Below are 21668 nucleotides of genomic sequence, written 5' to 3'. Positions count from 1 at the left end.
GTGAAACATGGCCCGTATGTCAGGCAGGCCGTGGGTGGCAAACATGGCCCTCAGACTTTCAATGGTAGCGGTGGCGGTGCTTCTCGACATTATTTCACATTCAATCCATTTTGAAAAAGCATCCACCAACACCAGGAACATTTTACGGAGAAACGGGCCCGCATAGTCGACATGGATCCTCGACCATGGTCTGGAGGGCCAGGACCACAAACTTAGTGGTGTGTCTCTGGGCGCGTTGCTCAAGTGAGCACATATGCTGCATTGCCTTACACAGGACTCTAAGTCAGAGTCGATACCGGGCCACCACACGTGGGATCTGGCTATCGCTTTCATCATTACTATACCCGGGTGTGTGCTGTGGAGATCTGAGATGAACGTCTCCCTGCCCTTTTTTGGGAGCACTACGTGGTTACCCCACAACAGGCAGTCTGCCTGAATGGACAGCTCGTCCTTTTGCTGCTGGAACGGCTTGATTGGCTCTTGCATTTCAACGGGGATGCTGGCCCAGCTCCCATGCAGTACACCGTTTTTTACTAGGGACAGCAGAGGATCTTGGCTGGTCCAAGTCCTAATCTGGCGGGCCGTGACAGGTGATTTATCATTTTCAAATGCTTCCATGACCATCAACAAGTCTGCGGGCTGCGCCACCATCAACAAGTTTGCAGGCTGCGCCATTTCCACCCCCGTGGTAGGCAATGGTAGCCGACTGAGAGCATCTGCACAGTTCTCGGTGCCTGGCTTGTGGCGGATGGTATAGTTATACGCTGATAGCGCGAGTGCCCACCTTTGTATGCAGGCTGAGGCATTAGTATTTATCCCCTTGTTTTCAGCGAACAGGGATGTGAGGGTCTTGTGATCGGTTTCCAGCTCAAATTTGAGGCCAAACAGGTACTGATGCTAATGCCTTTCTCAATCATGCTGTAGGCGCTCTCGGCCTTAGACAAGCTCCTGGAAGCATAGGCGACAGGTTGCAACTTCCGCGCAATGTTAGCTTGTTGTAATACACACCTGACTCCGTACGACGACGCATCACATGCTAGCACAAGTCTTTTACATGGGTTATACAATACAAGCAGCTTGTTGGAGCATAAAATGTTTCTGGCTTTCTCAAAAGCAATTACTTGTTTTTTTTCCCCATACCCAGTTCTCACCTTTGTGCAATAACACATGTAGGGGGTCTAAAAGGGTGCTTAACCCCGGTAGGAAGTTACCAAAATAGTTGAGGAGTCCAGGTAGCCATCACACTCACATTGTCCTGCAAGTCACCTTCCTGACCTTCAGATCGCTGGCACGTGTAGAACCGATACCTCGCCATCAGCACGCTCTCCCTCGGGTTAAGATGCTCCAGAACCAGTGTACACAGCTCCTCATATGACTTATCTGTGGGTTTCACCAGTCAGAAGATTCTTCATGAGGCTGTAGGTCCGTGCCCCGTAGACTGTGAGGAGGACCGCTCTCCTTTTTGCAGCGCTTCCTTCTCCGTCCAGCTCGTTGGCTACAAAGTACTGGTCTAGCCATTCGACATAGGCTTCCCAGTCCTCACCCTCCGAGAACTTCTTCAGGATGTCCTCAGTTTGCTGCATCTTTGCATTGGATTCGTATTCTCGTCGCCAGTTATTGTGTTCCTAACACAGATGAGGCTGCACACAAGGAGGTTAAAGTAACAGTGACCTCAGTCTTTAATAAGACATTCCAGTGTGAGGAACAGGCCTTAGGGGCCGGTTTATATACAGTGCTCTCAAGGGATGCTGGGATCCCTTGGGACTTCAGGGAATGAGCTCCTTGGTGGTGGAACATGGGAGTGCATGCTTTACAGATACACGACAGTAAGGTTGTGTGGTGATTATAAAGTAACAGTAAACCAGGTTCTAGATGGTAATCTCTCCAATACATTGCCAAATGGAGAAGATTTGTTCACAACACTGACAGGTGGTCAGATCTTCTCAAAGTTTGATCTTACGAATGCCAACTTACAACTTGAACTAGATCATAAGAACATAAGAACATAAGAATTAGGAACAGGAGTAGGCCATCTAGCCCCTCGAGCCTGTTCCGCCATTCAATAAGATCATGGCTGATCTGGCCGTGGACTCAGCTCCACTTACGCCCCCGCTCCCCATAACCCTTAATTCCCTTATTGGTTAAAAATCTATCTATCTGTGATTTGAATATATTCAATGAGCTAGCCTCAACTGCTTCCTTGGGCAGAGAATTCCACAGATTCATAACTCTCTGGGAGAAGAAATTCCTTCTCAACTCGGTTTTAAATTGGCTCCCCCGTATTTTGAGGCTGTGCCCCCTAGTTCTAGTCTCCCCTACCAGTGGAAACAACCTCTCTGCCTCTATCTTGTCTATCCCTTTCATTATTTTAAATGTTTCTATAAGATCACCCCTCATCCTTCTGAACTCCAACGAGTAAAGACCCAGTCTACTCAATCTATCATCATAAAGTAACCCCCTCATCTCCGGAATCAGCCTAGTGAATCATCTCTGTACCCCCTCCAAAGCTAGTATATCCTTCCTTTAGTAAGGTGACCAAAACTGCACGCAGTACTCCAGGTGCGGCCTCACCAATACCCTGTACAGTTGCAGCAGGACCTCCCTGCTTTTGTACTCCATCCCTCTCGCAATGAAGGCCAACATTCCATTCACCTTCCTGATTACCTGTTGCACCTGCAAACTAACTTTTTGGGATTCATGCACAAGGAGTTTAATGCACAAAGACCCCCAGCTCCCTCTGCATCGCAGCATGTTTTAATTTCTCCCCATTCAAATAATATTCCCTTTTACTGTTTTTTTTTCCAAGGTGGATGACCTCACATTTTCCGACATTGTAATCCATCTGCCAAACCTTAGCCCATTCTCTAAACCTATCAAAATCTCTTTGCAGCCTCTCTGTGTCCTCTACACAACCCGCTTTTCCACGAATCTTTGTGTCATCTGCAAATTTTGTTGCACTACACTCTGTCCCCTCTTCCAGGTCATCTATGTATATTGTAAACAGTTGTGGTCCCAGCACCAATCCCTGTGGCACACCGTTGACCACCGATTTCCAACCTGAAAAGGACCCATTTATCCCGACTCTCTGCTTTCTGTTAGTTAGTCAGTCAAGCTTGACTATAAATATTCATCTAGGCCTATATCAATTTAATAGGCTACCATTTGGAGTGTCTTCCGCCCCTGCCATATTTCAAGGGATGATGAACGAGATTTTGCAAGGTATTGCAAAGGGTAGTATGTTATTTAGATGACATACTAATTTCAGCAACAAACAAGCAAATTCATAATAACATATTGAAAGAAGTCCTCAAATGGCTAGAGAAGCACAGAATATGAGTGACTGCTCACAAGTGTGAGTTATTTCAAAACTCAGTGGAGTACTGTCGAAATCTCGACTCTCAATATATGACTCCAACACAATCAGCTCCGGTAGATGTTCCTTTAATAAGTTTTACTTGCAGCAAGGAAGAGTCTCACTCAGTCAAAAGCTAAGCGGCGACTCCCAATATGGTACAGTTTCACAAGGTATTTATACAGTAAAAAACAAGTTATGGTTCCATCCTGTGTATTGGTTCTGTCTTTGCAGTCAGCGAAAACAGATAAAGAGTTAATGATTACCACATCCTTGTCTTGACATTTTTCCCAAATGTCTCCTTTGTCAGTGTTTTTGGTGGGCCAATCAGCGATAACTCAATTAGGGTGTGATAATGTGCTGTCACCGGCTTTGCATTGTTTAGGATTGTCCAGTTTCCTGGCCAGTTATTTGGGCCTATGATTTCCATAGTGGTTGATTGGGTACTTGGCTTCTTGCATATTATGGATGAGTTCTGTACAAGAGATAATGGCTGGTAATTTGATTATCTCTTAGGGGGTGAATTGGTGCTGCATCTTTACAACCTTTATCCCGCCCTTCTAAGGTCTAGTATAGCGACAAACTATTGATAATACAGGGGAGCACAATAGGTGGTACTTATCTCTGCAGGGCAGTCTTAATGTTGTCTGGTGGCTATTAATCAGCAATCAGCAGTTTCAGTCAGGGTTAGCATGTTTCTGCAAACAGACTGTCTGTTGCAGAAGTTTCTAGCAGGGCCTGGACTCCATTTTGTTTTATGGCAAAAAGGGTACAAAAAACAGTGTAATGCAACTTTAAAAATACATTTCCACATTCCCCCTTTTGTCCTTCACAAGGACAACTTAATCCATTCTAATCTTGCATAGTCTTTCTATTTCCATTTCCACACAAGAACCTTCAGTAGTTGTTGCTACCATAACCCTTGCCGTGGTCTCGGTTGGTCACATTGTTTTTCCCAACCTGGCACAGCAACACTTAACTAAGACAAACAAAAGAGATAGGGCGAAGACTATCAGCAGGAATATGATCAAACCCTGTACCAAAGATCTCCCTAGGGATCCCAACCATCCCGATGCCCAATCCTACAAGGTGGTACTGTCCTGACCAATAGCTTGTTTGTACTCTATTACCTTTTTCCTAATACATTCAGCTAGTCTGCCGATCTCTTCTGACTTATTCGGGATATACGTACAGCATTCTTTACCAATTAACGCACATGTCCCTCCTTCTTTGGCTAGGAGATAATCTAAGGCCATACGATTTTGGAGAGCCACTGTTCGAATGGCTACCATTTCGTCATTCACCCCTTCGAAGGCTTGGGAAGTTGCATTAACTACTGATTCTACTAAATTAGCCAGTTCTCGTAATTGCCATTCAGTTGATGCTATTCCATAGGGTGGTATCATTACCTTGAATATTCCATTTAGCCATGTCAAATCCTGTTTAAGTCTATGACTTCCATAGGCATCCCTTAGAGTCTTTGTTGTCCTACATGTCCTAAGTAACAGTACCCTGTCCAGTTGGCTGGTAACCATGGGTAGGCTTTATGGCCACAAATAAAGTAAGTGCAATTATAAGACATCAGCTTTTGGTCCTTTCGTGCCATCCATACTTGAGTGGTCTCCCCGTCCCACCCTTCACCTGAGGCTTTATTATGGACCATCGTCCAGTTAACGGTTGCTATCTTTCTCACGTCAGTGGGATTTGTTATGGTTTGCCATTTAGTCATTTGGGAACACTTGCTGCATCCCATTTCTGGTCCTTTAGTCTCATTACTCACTAGGCATATTATACCTTCTGGATTTCCTATTTTGGGAGTAACACTTAGGAAAGGTGGCTGACGGTTATTATTATAATTTGGCTGGTACCATCCCTGGAAGGTTATAAGTGTATACCCTGCTAACCTCCATTCTGTTAGATCCTTCGTTTCTGACACCTTGGTTAGGTTCGTCTTATTTTGCACTATCAACCATTCTACCATTTCTGATTCATTAAAGGGGACAGATCTTAGGGAAATACCCCCCTTCAGAGTGGACAGGTACATGGGAACATATCCAACAACTAGACAAGTTCCTTTCTTGAACTTACTTATGACTCAGCGCCAAAAATACATTTACCTGCAGTTCCCTTCGTTCAAGTTTCTGTATCCCTGGTATTATTAATAACGCAAAGCAAAACCCTGTCAAGCATAGCACTATCAGTCCCCATAGTCCGTACAGTTTCTTATTTGGTCTTCCTTTTTCTGTTCCTCTGGTTCCTTCTTCCTTTCCTCCTGGTTGGGTGCCCTTTTGCAATGGGACGCATGGATCCATGTCGGTCTTTCCTTTTCCTTGATTGCAGTACTAATCGCCAGCAAGACCTGGTATGGTCCTTCAAATCTTGGTTGTAGACTGCTTTTTCTTTAAAGATTTTGATGTAAACAAATTCCCCGGGCTCCAGATTATGACACTTCCCTTCCTCTGGCTTGACTTGAGCTTCTTTTACCTGCGAATGAAAGCGGGAAATACATTTGGTTCGCGCAATACAATAATTCAACATATTTTCTTCCATTTTATAAATGTCCATTTGTTTTGCAGTAAACGGTGCTGTAAAAGGTAGTCGTTGGGGATGTCCCATAACGATCTCATGCGGTGACAGGCCTGTTGTTCTGTTGGTTGCAGATCGCATTACCGTCAAGGCTAAGGGCAGCAGTTCTACCCATTTTAGTCCAGTGTCAATACATCATTTCGCCAGCTTATTTTTAAGCATTCCATTATATCTTTCAACAAGTCCAGCTCATAGAAACATAGAAACATAGAAAATAGGTGCAGGAGTAGGCCATTCGGCCCTTCGAGCCTGCACCGCCATTCAATGAGTTCATGGCTGAACATGCAACTTCAGTACCCCATTCCTGCTTTCTCGCCATACCCCTTGATCCCCCTAGCAGTAAGGACTGCATCTAACTCCTTTTTGAATATATTTAGTGAATTGGCCTCAACAACTTTCTGTGGTAGAGAATTCCACAGGTTCACCACTCTCTGAGTGAAGAAGTTTCTCCTCATCTCGGTCCTAAATGGCTTATCCCTTATCCTTAGACTGTGACCCCTGGTCTGGACTTCCCCAACATTGGGAACATTCTTCCTGCATCTAACCTGTCTAAACCCGTCAGAATCTTAAACGTTTCTATGAGATCCTCTCTCATTCTTCTGAACTCCAGTGAATACAAGCCCAGTTGTGGACGATAACTGGAATGAAAACATTGGTTAATCTGTAAAGCTTTACACATTTCGTTTATAACAGTTCCCGTGAATTGTGACCCATTATCACTAGAAAGCTTAGCAGGGATTCTGAAGCACGGTGCGATTTCTTTTAACAAAAATTTAGCAACAGTAGTGGCATCGGCCTTTTTAACATGGAAAGGCTTCAATCCATCTAGAGAACACATCTACAATAACTAATACATACTTGAATCCCATACACATAGGTAATTCAATAAAATCCATTTGTAAATGTATAAAAGGCCCCATTGGATTTGGATGGGAGGCAGATTCTACTTTTTCCGTCTTACCCAGATTCATTGTCTGACAGGTAACACAATTTTCACAGATTTGTTTTGCAATTGCCGAAATACCTGGTGCATACCAAGTTGCCAAAATATAATCTGCCATCCCCCCTTTGCCTGCATGTGTGAATGTATGAACACATCGGGCAATCCATGGAAGTAAGGATTTGGGCGCCACCACGCGGCCGTCATGGTGAACCCATATTCCTTCTGGATTTTTATAACATTGATCCTTCGTCCAGGTCAAAACCTCCTCTGTACTGGCCTGTGTGTGCCTGGCATTTGAAAATGGCAAGTTTTAAGGGGCATTGAATGGCTCGCAGAAGATTTTCTACTTGTTCAGCATTCTTGATAGTGGTTCCTGAAGAAGTCAGGTACCCGCGAAATTTCCAAATTTGTCCATAGTCATGTGTTACTCCAAAAGCATACCTGGAGTCAGTGTAGATATTAACCGTTTGTCCTTCAGCCAGAATACAGGCTCAAGTCAGCGCAAATAATTCGGCTTGTTAGGCTGAAAAGGAATCTGGAAGAGATGCTGTTTCAACAACATTAAACTGGGTTACAATTGCATAAGCTGCTTTAGGTTGGCCCCTATCATTTCGTAAGGCTGATCCGTCAACATAGTACACTAGATCAGGGTTACACATTGGTACATCTGTTAAATTGATACGTGGTTTAGTCACTAATTTGGTTACCATTTCACATGAATGGGGTTTGCCGTCTTCTTCCGTGGGGAGTAGAGTGGCTGGATTTAAGGCAGTACATCTTTTAATGATAAGGTTCGGATTTAATAACAGTTCAACTTCATATTTAGTGGTTCTTGCAGAAGTTAGGTGTTGAGTGGCACATTTAGTGAGTAAAGTCTTGACAGCGTGTGGGATATATAAAACGGTTTGATGATTTAGAGTTATTGTCTGAGCCTGTTGTACAGCGTAATAAGCTGCTGACAAAGAAGGAAGACATCCTGGTAGTCCGCGTGCCACTGGGTCGAGTTGGGTGCTGAAATACGCTGCCTGTCCCCATGTAACTGAGTCAAAACGGGCTGTGCAAAACCCGACTTGTGATGATCAAATAAGTTAAATCGCTTAGTGTAATCTGGTAATCCCAAGGCTGGTGCTGAAGTGAGGGACTGTTTAAGATTCTGGAAAGGACAGTCTTAATGTTGTCTGGTGGCTATTAATCAGCTATCAGCAGTTTCAGTCAGGGTTAGCATGTTTATGCAAACAGACTGTCTGTTGCAGAAGTTTCTAGCAGGGCCGGACTCCATTTTGTTTTATGGCAAAAAGGGTACAAAATACAGCGTAATGCAACTTTAAAAATACATTTTCACAGTACTTAGGGCACAGAGTAGACAAAGATGGTTTACATCCAACCAAGGGAAAGCTGGATGCAATCAGAAATGCACCCACTCCCAAGAATGTCACTGAACTTTGATCATTTTTGGATCTTTTGAACTATTATGGGAAGTTTCAACCAAATTTGGCTACAGTATTACATTCACTGAATATACTGTTGAAAAAACAGGTCCATTGGAAGTGGTCAGAAGAATGCAACGCAGCATTCAAGGAGTGTAAAACAGCTTGGCAGAGAGCACCATGTTAGTTCACTATGACGTATATCAGGAGATCAAGCTAGCATGTGACGGCTCTCCGTATGGAGTTGGGGCAGTGATCTCTCATGCACTACATAGTGGGGAGGAGAGACCAATTGCTTTTGCTTCACGCACTCTCAGTGCCAGTAAGCGCAATTATGTGCAAATCAAAAGGGAAGCTTTTGCATTAAATTTTGGGTCAAGATGTTCCACAAATACTTGTATGGTCATAAGTTTACCATTGTTACGGACCATAAGGGGAGGTCGAACGAGACCTGGGTGTCATGGTACATCAGTCATTGAAAGTTGGCATGCAGGTACAGCAGACGGTGAAGAAGGCAAATGGCATGTTGGCCTTCATAGCGAGAGGATTTGAGTATAGGAGCAGGGAGGTCTTACTGCAGTTGTACAGGGCCTTGGTGAGGCTTCACCTTGATTATTGTGTACAGTTTTGGTCTCCTAATCTGAGGAAGGACATTCTTGCTATTGAGGGAGTGCAGCGAAGGTTCACCAGACTGATTCCCGGGATGGCAGGACTGACATATGAAGAAAGACTGGATCGACTAGGCTTATATTCACTGGAATTTGGAAGAATGAGAGGGGATCTCATAGAAACATATAAAATTCTGATGGGATTGGACAGGTTAGATGTAGGAAGAATATTCCCGATGTTGGGGAAGTCCAGGACCAAGGGTCACAGTCTAAGGATAAAGGGTAAGCCATTTAGGACCGAGATGAGGAGAAACTTCTTCACTCAGAGAATTGTGAACCTGTGGAATTCTCTACCACAGAAAGTTGTTGAGGCCAGTTCGTTAGATATATTCAAAATGGAGTTAGATGTGGCCCTTACGGCTAAAGGGTTCAAGGGATTTGAAGAGAGAGCAGGAATGGGGTACTGAAGTTGCATGATCAGCCATGATCATATTGAATGGTGGTGCAGGCTCGAAGGGCCGAATGGCCAACTCCTGCACCTATTTTCTATGTTTCTATGTTTCTATAAGTCCCTGACAGCAATCCTCCATCTAAAGTCCCCAGTTCCAACATTAGCTGCAGCCCGAATGCAGAGATGGGCTTTGATTTTGTCAGCATATACATATTATATTGAATACAGACGATCAGCTTAACTCAGTAATGCTGATGCAATGTCTAGATTGCCTTCCCCATCACAAGTTACACCCGATAGAGAAGAAGTGTTCTATTTTTCATACATTGATGAACTGCCAGTCACAGCTGAAGAGATTGGTAGAGCAACCAAATGTGACTCAATTATGTCAAAGGTGTATAATTACATTGCAAACGGATGGCCAGACCAGGTAACAGAGAAAGATATTCATCCATTCTTCATTCGTAGGAATGAATTATCAGTTGATAAAGATTGTATCATGTGGGGTGCAAGAGTGGTTATACCAAATAAATTCAGGTCCAAATTATTTGGAGATCTTCATGACCAGCACCTGGGAATGTGCTTGACCACTTATGGTGGCCTGGACTAGATAAAGAATTAGGGCTAGAATTTCCATTTTGCCCACCGGTTACTGCCCAGTTACCATCCGTTTTTGCCAGAAATGCAAATTACCGCCTGAGACCGCCTGTTTGCCACCCGTTTTAGTCCCTAATATCACCAGCGGTAATTTTGGCCTACGATTACTACCCACATTGCTACACATTGCCTGCCCATGTTTCCCACGCAAAAAATGAAAAAAATACCCTCCAGCGCCAATTTCCCTAATTATGCCGTTTTTACCGCCCGTTTGCTGAGGATATGTATTGCCCGTTTTTTAGGTACTTACCATGCCTTGTCCCAGCATTATGTCTCCATTTTGTTTTTTTTTTCCTGTGGGGGGGCAAAGGTTGTGTAAAGTTGCCAGCAGGCTGGAATTTTTTTTTTTTTTGTGATTTTCATTGATTTTGAGTGATTTCTGGAATAGTTAGTCAGGGATTTTGAATGTATTGTGGATAATTGACTGTAATTCTTTTGTGTACATCTGTGTGCTGGCCCTTACAAAGATCATTACTCCTCCTTTTCCAGAGGTGAGTGAGACACAGTACAAGAATGGTTTAGTTGAATTAATTTTTAAAATAAAATTTGAATTACACTTTAACAATGTAATAAAATAAATAAAATAATAATTAATTTTCTGAATGAAAATTTTATAAAACAAAATATTATCAATAACAACCAGCAACATCATCATCATCATCATCATAGGTGTAGTGTATATAGGCACCTTTAGTAATGACTCCACGAGGCAGGGTATGATACTTAAACTGTGTAGCTCTGTAGTCCTTTATTTGCAGCTCCTGAGTGATGACAACAAGCTGTGAGTTCCCTTTTAAACTGAGTTACCTGCCGTGTGCAGGCAACCCCTAGGTCTCCAGCAGCAGCACCCTCTGGTGTACCGGTAAGGTGTGTGCAGTATAAGGTTACATTCAATGTGGCATAACAGTGTTACAGACGTCACACAGTAAACAGGCATGCATACACAACAATAGGCAACAATAACAACAACAACAGTATAAACAACACTCAAACCTCCCCTGCACCCTCCCATGATTCTACCTGCGGCCATCTTTACCAACGCCTTTCCTCCCCAATCCCCCCTTGACCCTTGGCCCTGCCCCCCTCCTCCTCCTCCTGCTATCAATACCCCTGGCCCTGCCCACGTCGGGACCAGTACGTTATGCACCAGCACAGGACCTCGAGCGTGAATGCTGAGGGGGGGGGTGACAAAGTACTTCCTCCCGACGATCAGGTGCTGTCACCTTTGGTGGTATGGCACCTTGGAGTGCAGTGCCATATCCCACGACTGTCGATTGCCGCATAGCATTGGCATTGACGGTCTGGGTATTCTCCCTCACCGCGGCAATCAGCTCCGCCATGTCCTCCAATTGACGGACTGCTAAAGCAGCGATGTTTGCAGACAACCCAGCAATGGCCTGGAGGAGCTCTTGACTCAAAGTCGATGCTCATCCTAGACAGTCCCACCATGTCCAGGTTCGCATCTGCCTGTCTCGCAGCGTTCCCACCTTGCCGGAACAGCTGCCGCGGATTCACCATCGGGGTCGGGGTGCGCCGCGCATGCCGCTTGGTCCCGCTTCCTCGGACCGGAATCCAGGAAAGTTGGATTCCGACGAGGAACCAGCGGTCGCAGGTAGAGAGGAACCTTCAAGTCCTGCCACCCCTCCCTCCTCCTCCACCACCACCATCACAACATTTTGAGGAGTGTTCTCCTGCTCCTCAACATCTGTTCCACCGCCATCTCTTCCTCCACCGTCTCTTCCATCCTTATTCCCTCCAATGACTTCTCTCTGGGAGGGGCAAATGGCTCCATCTGTACGACTGTAAAAACATAACATTAATGGTTGGCATCAGAGGAGGGGAGGGGATTGAGGTAACATGAGAGCAATTCACTTTGTGCAGGCTTATGTGAAGAACAAACATATATTACCGAGAATCATTACATGAAACTATCATAAGCAAAGTAGACAGAAACTACATAACATAACAAAACTTGGGTCCCAAACAGTCTGTTGCTTTCCAAGTGGCAGAGTGTGATCAACCAAAAATTCATGTCAGAACTAACAACATTTCGTGCTCCCAGCATTACATTACATTCTACATTATATTGACATAACATTGAATTACATGACCGCAGTACAGCCCAGGGATTATGCAGACTTACCCTCCGCGAGAACTGGTTTGGCACCAACACATGTGGTGGTGCGATCATAAGCTCCCGTCAGGGCTGTAGCGCGTTCTTCGAGGTCCGTCAATATAACAGTCTTCGGCGGACCTCTGCCCATTTTGCGGAGCTCTGCCTTATTGCCGCTTAATTTTTTCTGCCAGGGTCTCAAAAAATATGTGTAAACTAATTTCACAGCTACTATTACAGAACACCCACATACATAGGTAGACATCCCCAGTCCTTTCGTCAACGAGTGCACCATTTAAGTTCTGTTAGCACGCAAGTGTTGCATGATGAACACATGAAAATACAGAAGACTGACACAATGCGATCGATGATGGGAAATAATGCTTGACACCAAGCTTTACAACATAATAAAACTTGGCACTACTGAAGAGTAATCAGTCAGTGCAGGATAAAAGTTATCACTTACTCTCGTCGACCCAATGATGTTATTCCACCGTTTGCGGCATTGGTTCGGCCCCTGCATCATGGGAGCGATGGACAATGCCGCCTCAGCGATCTATCGCCATAACCGCTGGTACACGTTTGGTGCAGGTTTACCTCACCCACCCTGTGTCAATTGCTCCCAGCGAGCCTCCACTTCGTGCACCAACAATTCCTGGGCTTCTTCACTGAAATGCACGGCCCTCCTCCTCCGACCTACCTCCCTCTCCACTTCCATTTTGCATCTTATTTATATTGATATTTATATTTAAATAATTATTTATTGTTTCTTCTTATTATTTTTATGTTGTACTATTATTATTATTATATGTTATATTATCAATTATGAATGAAAATACTGTTCGAAATCGTTTTACAAATAGATCTAAATAACATCTCTCTCTCTCTTTCAACACAATCGATCTCCACTTCACCAACTCACCAACTCACCAACCCTCTCTCACTGTTCCCTGCGCATGCTTGGGTGAATGCCTGTGCATGCGCAGAGACAGAAATAAACATTTGTTTCTAGGGGGCTGCTTGCCTTTATCAGATCGGCGACTTTCAGGGACTTCGCCACCGCCCGCTCCGGCCCACTACCGCTGCACACTGCCACCGCTGAGAATCGTCTATCAAAAATCATGGGTGTGCGAAGCAGCGGTATTCCGGCGGTACAAAAGACGCTAAGAATTGGGCGGGAGCGATCCAATTGGAAATTCTAGCCCATAGAGTACGTTGTTAGTTAGTGTACTACATGTCAATTGGTAAGCAAGAAACCATCATCAGTACCATTACAGCCATGGAAATGGCTTCCCAGGGTATGGCAAAGGTTACATATCGATTTTGCTGAGCTAGAAGGACAGCAATTGTTCATTGTGATTGACAGCCATTCAAAGTGGGTAGATGTGTTTCCAATGTGGACAATAACAAGTCGTAAAACATTAGCCATTTTGTAGATTATTTTCTTCATATGGCCTCCCAGAAGAAATTGTGTCTGATAATGGACCACAATTTTCTTCAGAAAAATTTACACAGTTCACGAGCAAAAATGGTGTGAAACATACCAAGGTTCCACCGTGCCACCCTGCTTCAAATGGTGCAGCAGAGCGCATAATACAAATTGTAAAACGTGCCCTCATCAAACAGATGTTGGATCCAAATCCAAGGAAACGACAGTTGTCATTGGACCACAAATTGGCTAATTTTCTAATTATGTATCGTAATACTCCTCACACAACTACTGGTAGAACACCAGGAGAGTTGTTCCTCAAGCCATGAACCAGATTCTGGTTGTTAAAACCAAACTTGGCAAAGTCCGTAGAAGAGAAACAATTAAGACAGAAAGAGAATCATGATAAAGGTAGAGTGAAAGAGAGAAGTGTGAAATTAAACCAGAAGGTGAGAGTGAAGAACCATCACCATAAATGGTTAAAGTGGTTACCAGGAAGAGTGGTGAAGATATGTGGTCCCCACACATATTTGGTCAAGATGTTTCATCATGGACAGGTTAGGTTTGTTCACATCAATCATATTTTACCTACAGATGTGGAAGGTTGGAATGATTCGATCATTTCTGACTCATCAGATAGTTTTGATACAAGTAAAGTACCAGTAGCATATCCTCCATCAGATGTACTGGAAACAAGTCCAAGAGAAAGTCAGGATTTAAGTCTGAGTCCGAGACAGGCAGACAAACAGTCTGAAGTTGTCGAGAGTTCAAATGTAAATCAAGGGCATCCCTTGGAGGAACACTTTCCTCAGGGTCAGCCTAGAATGAGTCTAAGTTCGACACCATGTTTGGAAGTTTCTGTTTGAGAGCAAAGGTATCCTCATCAAAACATAAAACAAGTGGCAAAGCTTGATTTGTAAATATGGCAAAATAAGTCCCTATCCTTTGTTATGTATAACCATGCAAGTTATGTATGATAATTGTTTGTTATAATTATTTCTTCATTAAGGAGGGAGAGTGTAATATATATAACTCCACCCAGTGGACTACTGTGGTAATACAACCATTACTGTATACAACAATATAGAGGGAGCAGGTCATCTGACACGTTCCTGCAGTTGTTTGTGAGGTCATACTGAATATATAACACCCCGCTCTTCCACCAGCTGGTGATGGGTCCTGCGGCTTCCGCTATTTTGTGAGGGTTGGCAGCTCTGCTGGTAAAAGCGATGGCCCTGGCAATGTAAACTAGGGAGAGGATGAGGTCACGCCGACTTAGTCACCTCAGCGAGTTTGAACCTTAGCGCTGAGTTCAGCGCTGGATCCTAAGCATGTCTCGTAAACCTAGCATGTAGCAGGCTGACAGATATGCTGTCAGCACCTCTTAAAGGGACACACGCATCTTTCAGATAATTTTACATTTAAGGTTTTGGGCTGTATATTTTTATTTTATTGAAGTAGTGGTTTGGTGCAACACATGTTAAAAGTTTTTTAAGTGTGTTGCTGGATGCTTGCAAGGTCTTGGATGGTAAAGGAAGGGCCTCTGAGTAGGTAACATCCGTCGAGAGAGAAACAGAGTTCACATCTCAGGTCGACATGCTGCCTGACCTGCTGAGTATTTCCAGCATTTTATGCTTTTATTTCAGATTTTCAGCATCTGCTCACAGAGGAAGAGGAGGAAGCAGATGGAAGGAAGCAACCCAGACAGCCCCTTTCTGGCCGGGATATCTGGGATAGAATCTTCCGCCTGCGGTCCCAGTGACCACAACCCTAATTCCCCTTTCAGCATTAGTCCCACACCTTACCTTCCCTCTGTTACTGACCATCACAGTGGCCTCTCGGCCACAATGCTAAAATAAAAGCCACCACAAAGCAAACTTTCTAATCCAGCTTTATGCATCTATCCATCCAATGTGACATCAAGAAATCAGCTCATCACCCTTGTTCATTCCCTTGGTGACTGTCCTGTGTGTGCCTTTGCCTATCCTACTGATGTCACCCAGTGCTACCCCAGTGGCTGCAGCATGGCTGGTGGAAGGCTGCTGACTTTCAATGGGGGACACTGCCAATGGCCTTATGGATCGACCTTGAGGAGCTGATGGCTGACAATGCCAAATTGAGTAACAGTGTTCTTCTACTTCTTCAGTCTCCTCTTCCTCTTCTTTGTCACCCACTGGCTGGGCAGGCTGCATTTCTTGGCTTTGTGAAATGAGGAAGGTGCAAGGGTAGAGTTGTGGTGAGAGGAGGGCAAGGAAGCAAGAGTTGGATGCCAGAAGGAGGATAACATGTGAGGATACCGGCTTCTTGTATCCTTTCAGCCCCGCTGCTGGCCGAGGGCTCAGCCAGGCCCCTGCCAAGAATGGCCAGCACTGTCTCCTCTAAGGGGGTGAGGTGAGGTGAGGAATGTGAGGTGTGCCTTGTGATTGGTGCAGATTGTTGGTAGGTGAGTGATTGGGGGTCCTGCATTGAGAGTGTGCGAGGCTAGTGGTGTAGTTTGAATTTGTAGTCACTGACCCTGACCAGTGGTCTGAGCCCATGGAGCTTCTTTGGGGACTGGAGCCAGGTGGTGGGAGCTACATTTCTGTCAGTGATGGTCTTGGTGATGTTCTTTCTGGAGGGGCCTCCTGGCCCCTGTGGGTAGAGGACCTCTCTTGGAGTGTTGTCCTCCTGCACAAAGCTGGAGTGCTGCGTGCGAGACCCCAGGTGCCCCTTCCCTGGCTCGCTGAGCCATTTGCATTAGTGCTGAAGCACTTTCCCCATTGTTTTATGTGCGGAAGGGAATCAGCTTTAAGAGCTGAAAACTGCCATTTTGGATTTTTGTTTCAATTGATTTAGACGAGGAAAGACGGGAGGAGGCTCGAGTGGAGCATAAACTGGTTGGGCCGAATGGCCTGTTTCTGTGCTGTATATCCTGCTTAATCCTATCGCTTGATACTCTTGGCGAGCAAAAATCTATTGATGTCTGATTTAAAATGATTAATTGAGCTGGCATCTACTGTTTTGTGGGAGAGAGTTCTACACTTCTACCATCCTTAGTTTCCTAACTTCTCTCCTGAATGGCCTGGCTCTGATTTTAAGGTTATGTCCCATTGTGCTAGACTCTCCCGCCAGCGGATAAAAGATTCTGTCTACCTACCCTATCAATTCCCATCAAAACCCTAAAAAAACTCCATCAAATCACCTTGTAACCTTTTATATTTCAGAATACAAGGCAATATCCTCTTTTCAATCTTCCTTGCTGCCATGCTCCACCTCACAGTCAACAAGCTCCCCGCTGGAGTGGAACTAAACTACAGAACCAGTGGGAACCTGTTCAACCTTCGCCGTCTCCAGGCCATTCCAACCTCTGTCGTCGAGCTACAGTACGCGGACGACGCCTGCGTTTGCGCATATACAGATGCTGAACTCCAGGACATAGTTGACGTATTTACTGAGGCGTATGAAAGCATGGGCCTTACACTAAACATCCGTAAGACAAAGGTCCTCCACCAACCTGTACTCGCCGCACAGCACTGCCCCCCCAATCATCAAGATCCACGGCGCGGCCCTGGACAACGTGGACCATTTCCCATATCAACAAGAGCAGACATTGACGACGAGATCCAACACCGCCTCCAGTGCGCCAGTGCAGCCTTCGGCCACCTGAGGAAAAGAATGTTTGAAGACCAGGCCCTCAAAACTGCCACCAAGCTCATGGTCCACAGGGCTGTAATAATACCTGCCCTCCTGTATGTCTCAGAAAGATGGACCATGTACAGTAGACACCTCAAGTCGCTGGAGAAATACCACCAATGATGTCTCCGCAAGATCCTACAAATCCCCTGGGAGGACAGATGCACCAACATTAGCGTCCTTGACCAGGCCAACATTCCTAACATTGAAGCACTGACCACACTTGATCAACTCCGCTGGGCAGGCCACATCGTTCGCATGCCAGACACGAGACTCCCAAAGCAAGCGCTCTATTCAGAACTCCTTCAAGGCAAATGAGCCAAAGGTGGGCAGAGGAAACGTTACAAGGACACCCTGAAAGCCTCCCTGATAAAGTGTAAGATCCCCACTGACACCTGGGAGTCCCTGGCCAAAGACCGCCCTAAGTGGAGGAAGAGCATCCAGGAGGGCGCTGAGCACCTCGAGTCTCATCGCCGAGAGCATGCAGAAACCAAGCACAGGCAGCAGAAGGAGCGTGCGGCAAACCAGTCCCACCCTCCCTTTCCCTCAATGACTATCTGTCCCATCTGTGACAGGGACTGTGGTTCTCGTATTGGATTGTTCAGCCACCTAAGGACTCATTTTTAAGAGTGGTAGCAAGTCTTCCTCGATTCCGAGGGGCTGACTATGATGATGATGATTGTGGTTCACTAAGACCTGAATCATGTTCATCAGGTTCTTAGGGATGAACAGGCCCAAGTTTCGGGTGGAGTTGCTCCAATTTTTTTGGAGCAACTAGTTTAGTTTGGAGTATCTTAAAAATCGCAATTCTCGGCATTTAGTTTGCTCCAATTCTAGTAAGCTAGTTTAGTTTAGTTTTACTTCAGTTTTTTTTTCAAAACTTAGGCCTGTTTTGCAAGTTTGAACTGCAAAAAGTTACTCCAAACTAACTTAGAATGGAGTAAGTGTCCACTATTGTAAAGTTCTGAAAAATCTTACCTAGAGTTAAGTTCAGTGCAGGCACAGCCAGAGACAGGGGGTGGGAAGCATTAAACACAAAGGACTAAAGCATTAAACACATCACTTAAAATGGCCTAAAAGCTCTTGCGATTATATTTTGCCTTATATCTGCTGAGTGAGGACAGTTGTGTCTCTTTTTATAAATAAGCAAGTGTAGGCTCCCGGCTGAGGCAGACTTATCAACACCTAATTGTGGCTAAGTTGATACTTCAGAAAAGAACATTAATCCAACTGGGAAGCATTAAACACAAAGGACTGAAGCATTAAACACATTACATCAACACCTAATTGTGGCTAAGTTGATCCTTTGGAAATCATCATACCCCATTAGTCCAACCTATTACTTGAATAACTCACCTTGGACTAGATTATCTCTCATTTGTAGGAACTAACTGTTTGGCATTAACGTGCCTGTGTCAGGGACTGACTGTTAGAGTAATGTGGTGTAACCCACCCTAACCCACCACTCTGCGTCTCAGATACTGTAGGGCAATTGGTCGCTGGCTTCCTTGGCCCACGGACACCCATCCCACTGCAGCAGGAGAGATGTCCGAGCCACAACACGCCACACCAGCACGCCCCTCGGTCATGGCTAGGTGCGGGGGGCAGGCATGACTGAAGGGGTGAGGGATGTCTATCTTTTGCAGGTGTTCCTAAATGTTGTGTAGTGACATGATAATGGACCATGATTCAGTTTTAATGTATAATAAACTTTATTGAAACGTTTGCAAATGTACTTTACTTTACTGCAATAAAATCACTTAAAAACTCCAAATACTTATAAAGTTTTAAAGTTACAAAACTTAATAAACAATTTCAATTTATGAACAAGATCACTGAAAAACATTAAGATAACTTTTAATGCATTAAATTTAAACAACTTATTAAATCTGAGAACATTTACATTTTAGGATCACTTAAAAACTCTAAGATCACTTATATACTTGTAAAGTAACAAAACTTAGTAAACAATTTCAATTCGAAAACAGTTACAACAGTGGCTACGTCACTACTACATCAACAACAGCAAAGAAAGGCTGCACCCAGCTCTCATCCACACTTCGGTGAATGTGCACTGCTTCATGGGGTGGGGGGGGGGGGTTGGGGTGGGGGTGGGGAGGGGGGAGAGAGGGGGCGAGGGGGAGAGAGGGGGGGCCCAGCTTGGATCACTACAGAGGTTGATACGGGGATTGCAGTGGGAGTTGCATTTGATTGGCCAGGATGTGTGCCCTTATTGCAGCAGCTAACTCCCTGATGGCCTCTGCCAGCGTTTACGCTGCTCCTGATATTCCCGCACTCAGTTCACGTGGCATAACTGCTATTTGTCCAGACAGTGCTGTTAACTCATCACCAACCCCTCTGACGGTGCCCTCGAGTGATCGGCTAAGGCCATTGCTCTTCACACCCAATGCGATAACCTCAAGCATATCTGTTGAACACTGCATCTCAGGAGAGTCTATTCGGATTCTCCTTCTCCTCGCCCCGGGTCTGCCTCGCGGTACCCTTCCAGTGCGAGGCGCAGGCTGGGACGGTGGGGCCCTGGGTATTCCAAGCTGCATTCCACCACCATCACTGGGACCTGCAACCTTGAAATATGTGAAACCATGGAATGTCGGACCAGAACTTACATCACTAAACGCGGATGGGTACGCGAGGAGACGCTGGCATGCCACATCAGAACTTAAAGCACTACGCAAGGATGGGGGGTGGATGAAAGAGTGGAATGTTGATGTAACATTGGTTCAACTATTAAACCTCTGACTCCCACTTCTCGTTACCAGTGGGAGTAAGAAAGAAAGACTTGCATTTATATAGCGCCTTTAATTACCACTGGACGTCTCAAAGCGCTTTACAGCCACTGAAGTACTTTTGGAGTGTAGTCACTGTTGTAATGTGGGAAACGCGGCAGCCAACTTGCGCACAGCAAGTTCCCACACACAGCAATGTGATAATGGCCAGATAATCGTTTTTTTTTGTTGTGTTGATCGAGTGATAAATATTGGTCAGGACACCGGGGGCATAACTCCCCTGCTCTTCTTCGAAATAGCGCAATGGGATCTTTTACGTCCACTTGAGAGAGCAGACGGGACCTCAGTTTAATGTCTCATCCAAAAGACGCCACCTCCAACAGTGCAGCGCTCCTTCAGCACTGCACTGGAGCGTCAGCCGAGAATTTTGTGCTCAATCATAGAATCATAGAGGTTTACAGTACGGAAGGATGCCATTTCGGCCCATCGTGTCGGTACCGGCTAACAAGAAGCTGTCCAGCCTAATCCCACTTTCCAACTCTAGGTCTGTAATCCTGCAGGCTACGGCACTTCAGGTGCACATCCAAGTACTTTTTAAATATGGTGAGGGTTTCTGCCTCTACTACCCTTTCAGGCAGTGAGTTCCAGACCCCCACCACCCTCTGTGTGAAGAAATTTTCCCTCAAATCCCCTCTAAACCTTCTACCAATTACTTTAAATCTATGCCCCCTGGTTGTTGACCCCCTCTGCTAGGGGAAATAGGCCCTTTCCATCCACTCTATCTAGGCCCCTCACAATTTTATACACCTCAATGAGGTCTCCCCTCAGCCTCCTCTGTTCCAATGAAAACAAATCCAGCCTATTTAATCTGTCCTCATAGCTTAGATTCTTCACTCCTGGTAGCATCCTCGTAAATCTCTTCTGTACCCTCTCCAGTGCAATCACATCCTTCCTGTAATGCGGTGACCAGAACTGGATGCAGTACTCCAGCTGTGGCCTATCCAGTGTTTTATACAGTTCAAGCATAACCCACCGCTCTTATGTATTGACGTGAATAGAGAAATGGTTGGCAGACAGGAAGCAGAGAGTCGGGATAAACGGGTCCTTTTCAGAATGGCAGGCAGTGACTAATGGGGTACTGCAAGGTTCAGTACTGGGACCCCAGCTATTTACAATATACATTAATGATTTAGACGAAGGAATTGAATGTTATATCTCCAAGTTTGCAGATGACACTAAGCTGGGTGGCGGTGTGAGCTGCGAGGAGGATGCTAAGAGGCTGCAGGGAGACTTGGGCAGGTTAGGTGAATGGGCAAATGCATGGCAGATGCAGTATAATGTGGATAAATGTGAGGTTGGTGGCAAAAACAGGAAGGCAGAAGGAGTGGGCAGGATGGGTGACGTGAGTAGTTTCGCATGTAGCAGGCCAGGCAGCGGGTTAATTTGAAGGGTCACGATGCATTTTCAGTTCTTACCCTCTCCCGCGCCTGTGGGCCCAGCTTGTGCAGTAATGATTGCTTTTCTCCAGGCACGGCTCATCAGGGCAGCGACCCTTTGTTCCAAGGGTGTTAGTTGGTGCAGATTTGGCGGGCCTCCTCCTGTTCGTGTTCTTTCCCTTCTGTTGTGAGCCAATTTCTTCTGCAAAGATGAAAATATAACTTTTTAGAGAGGGTGCCTTTCTTC

Source organism: Pristiophorus japonicus, chromosome 9, assembly GCF_044704955.1.
Source record: "Pristiophorus japonicus isolate sPriJap1 chromosome 9, sPriJap1.hap1, whole genome shotgun sequence".
Taxonomy (NCBI): Eukaryota; Metazoa; Chordata; class Chondrichthyes; family Pristiophoridae; genus Pristiophorus; species Pristiophorus japonicus.
Note: the sequence above shows the minus strand (reverse complement) of the source record.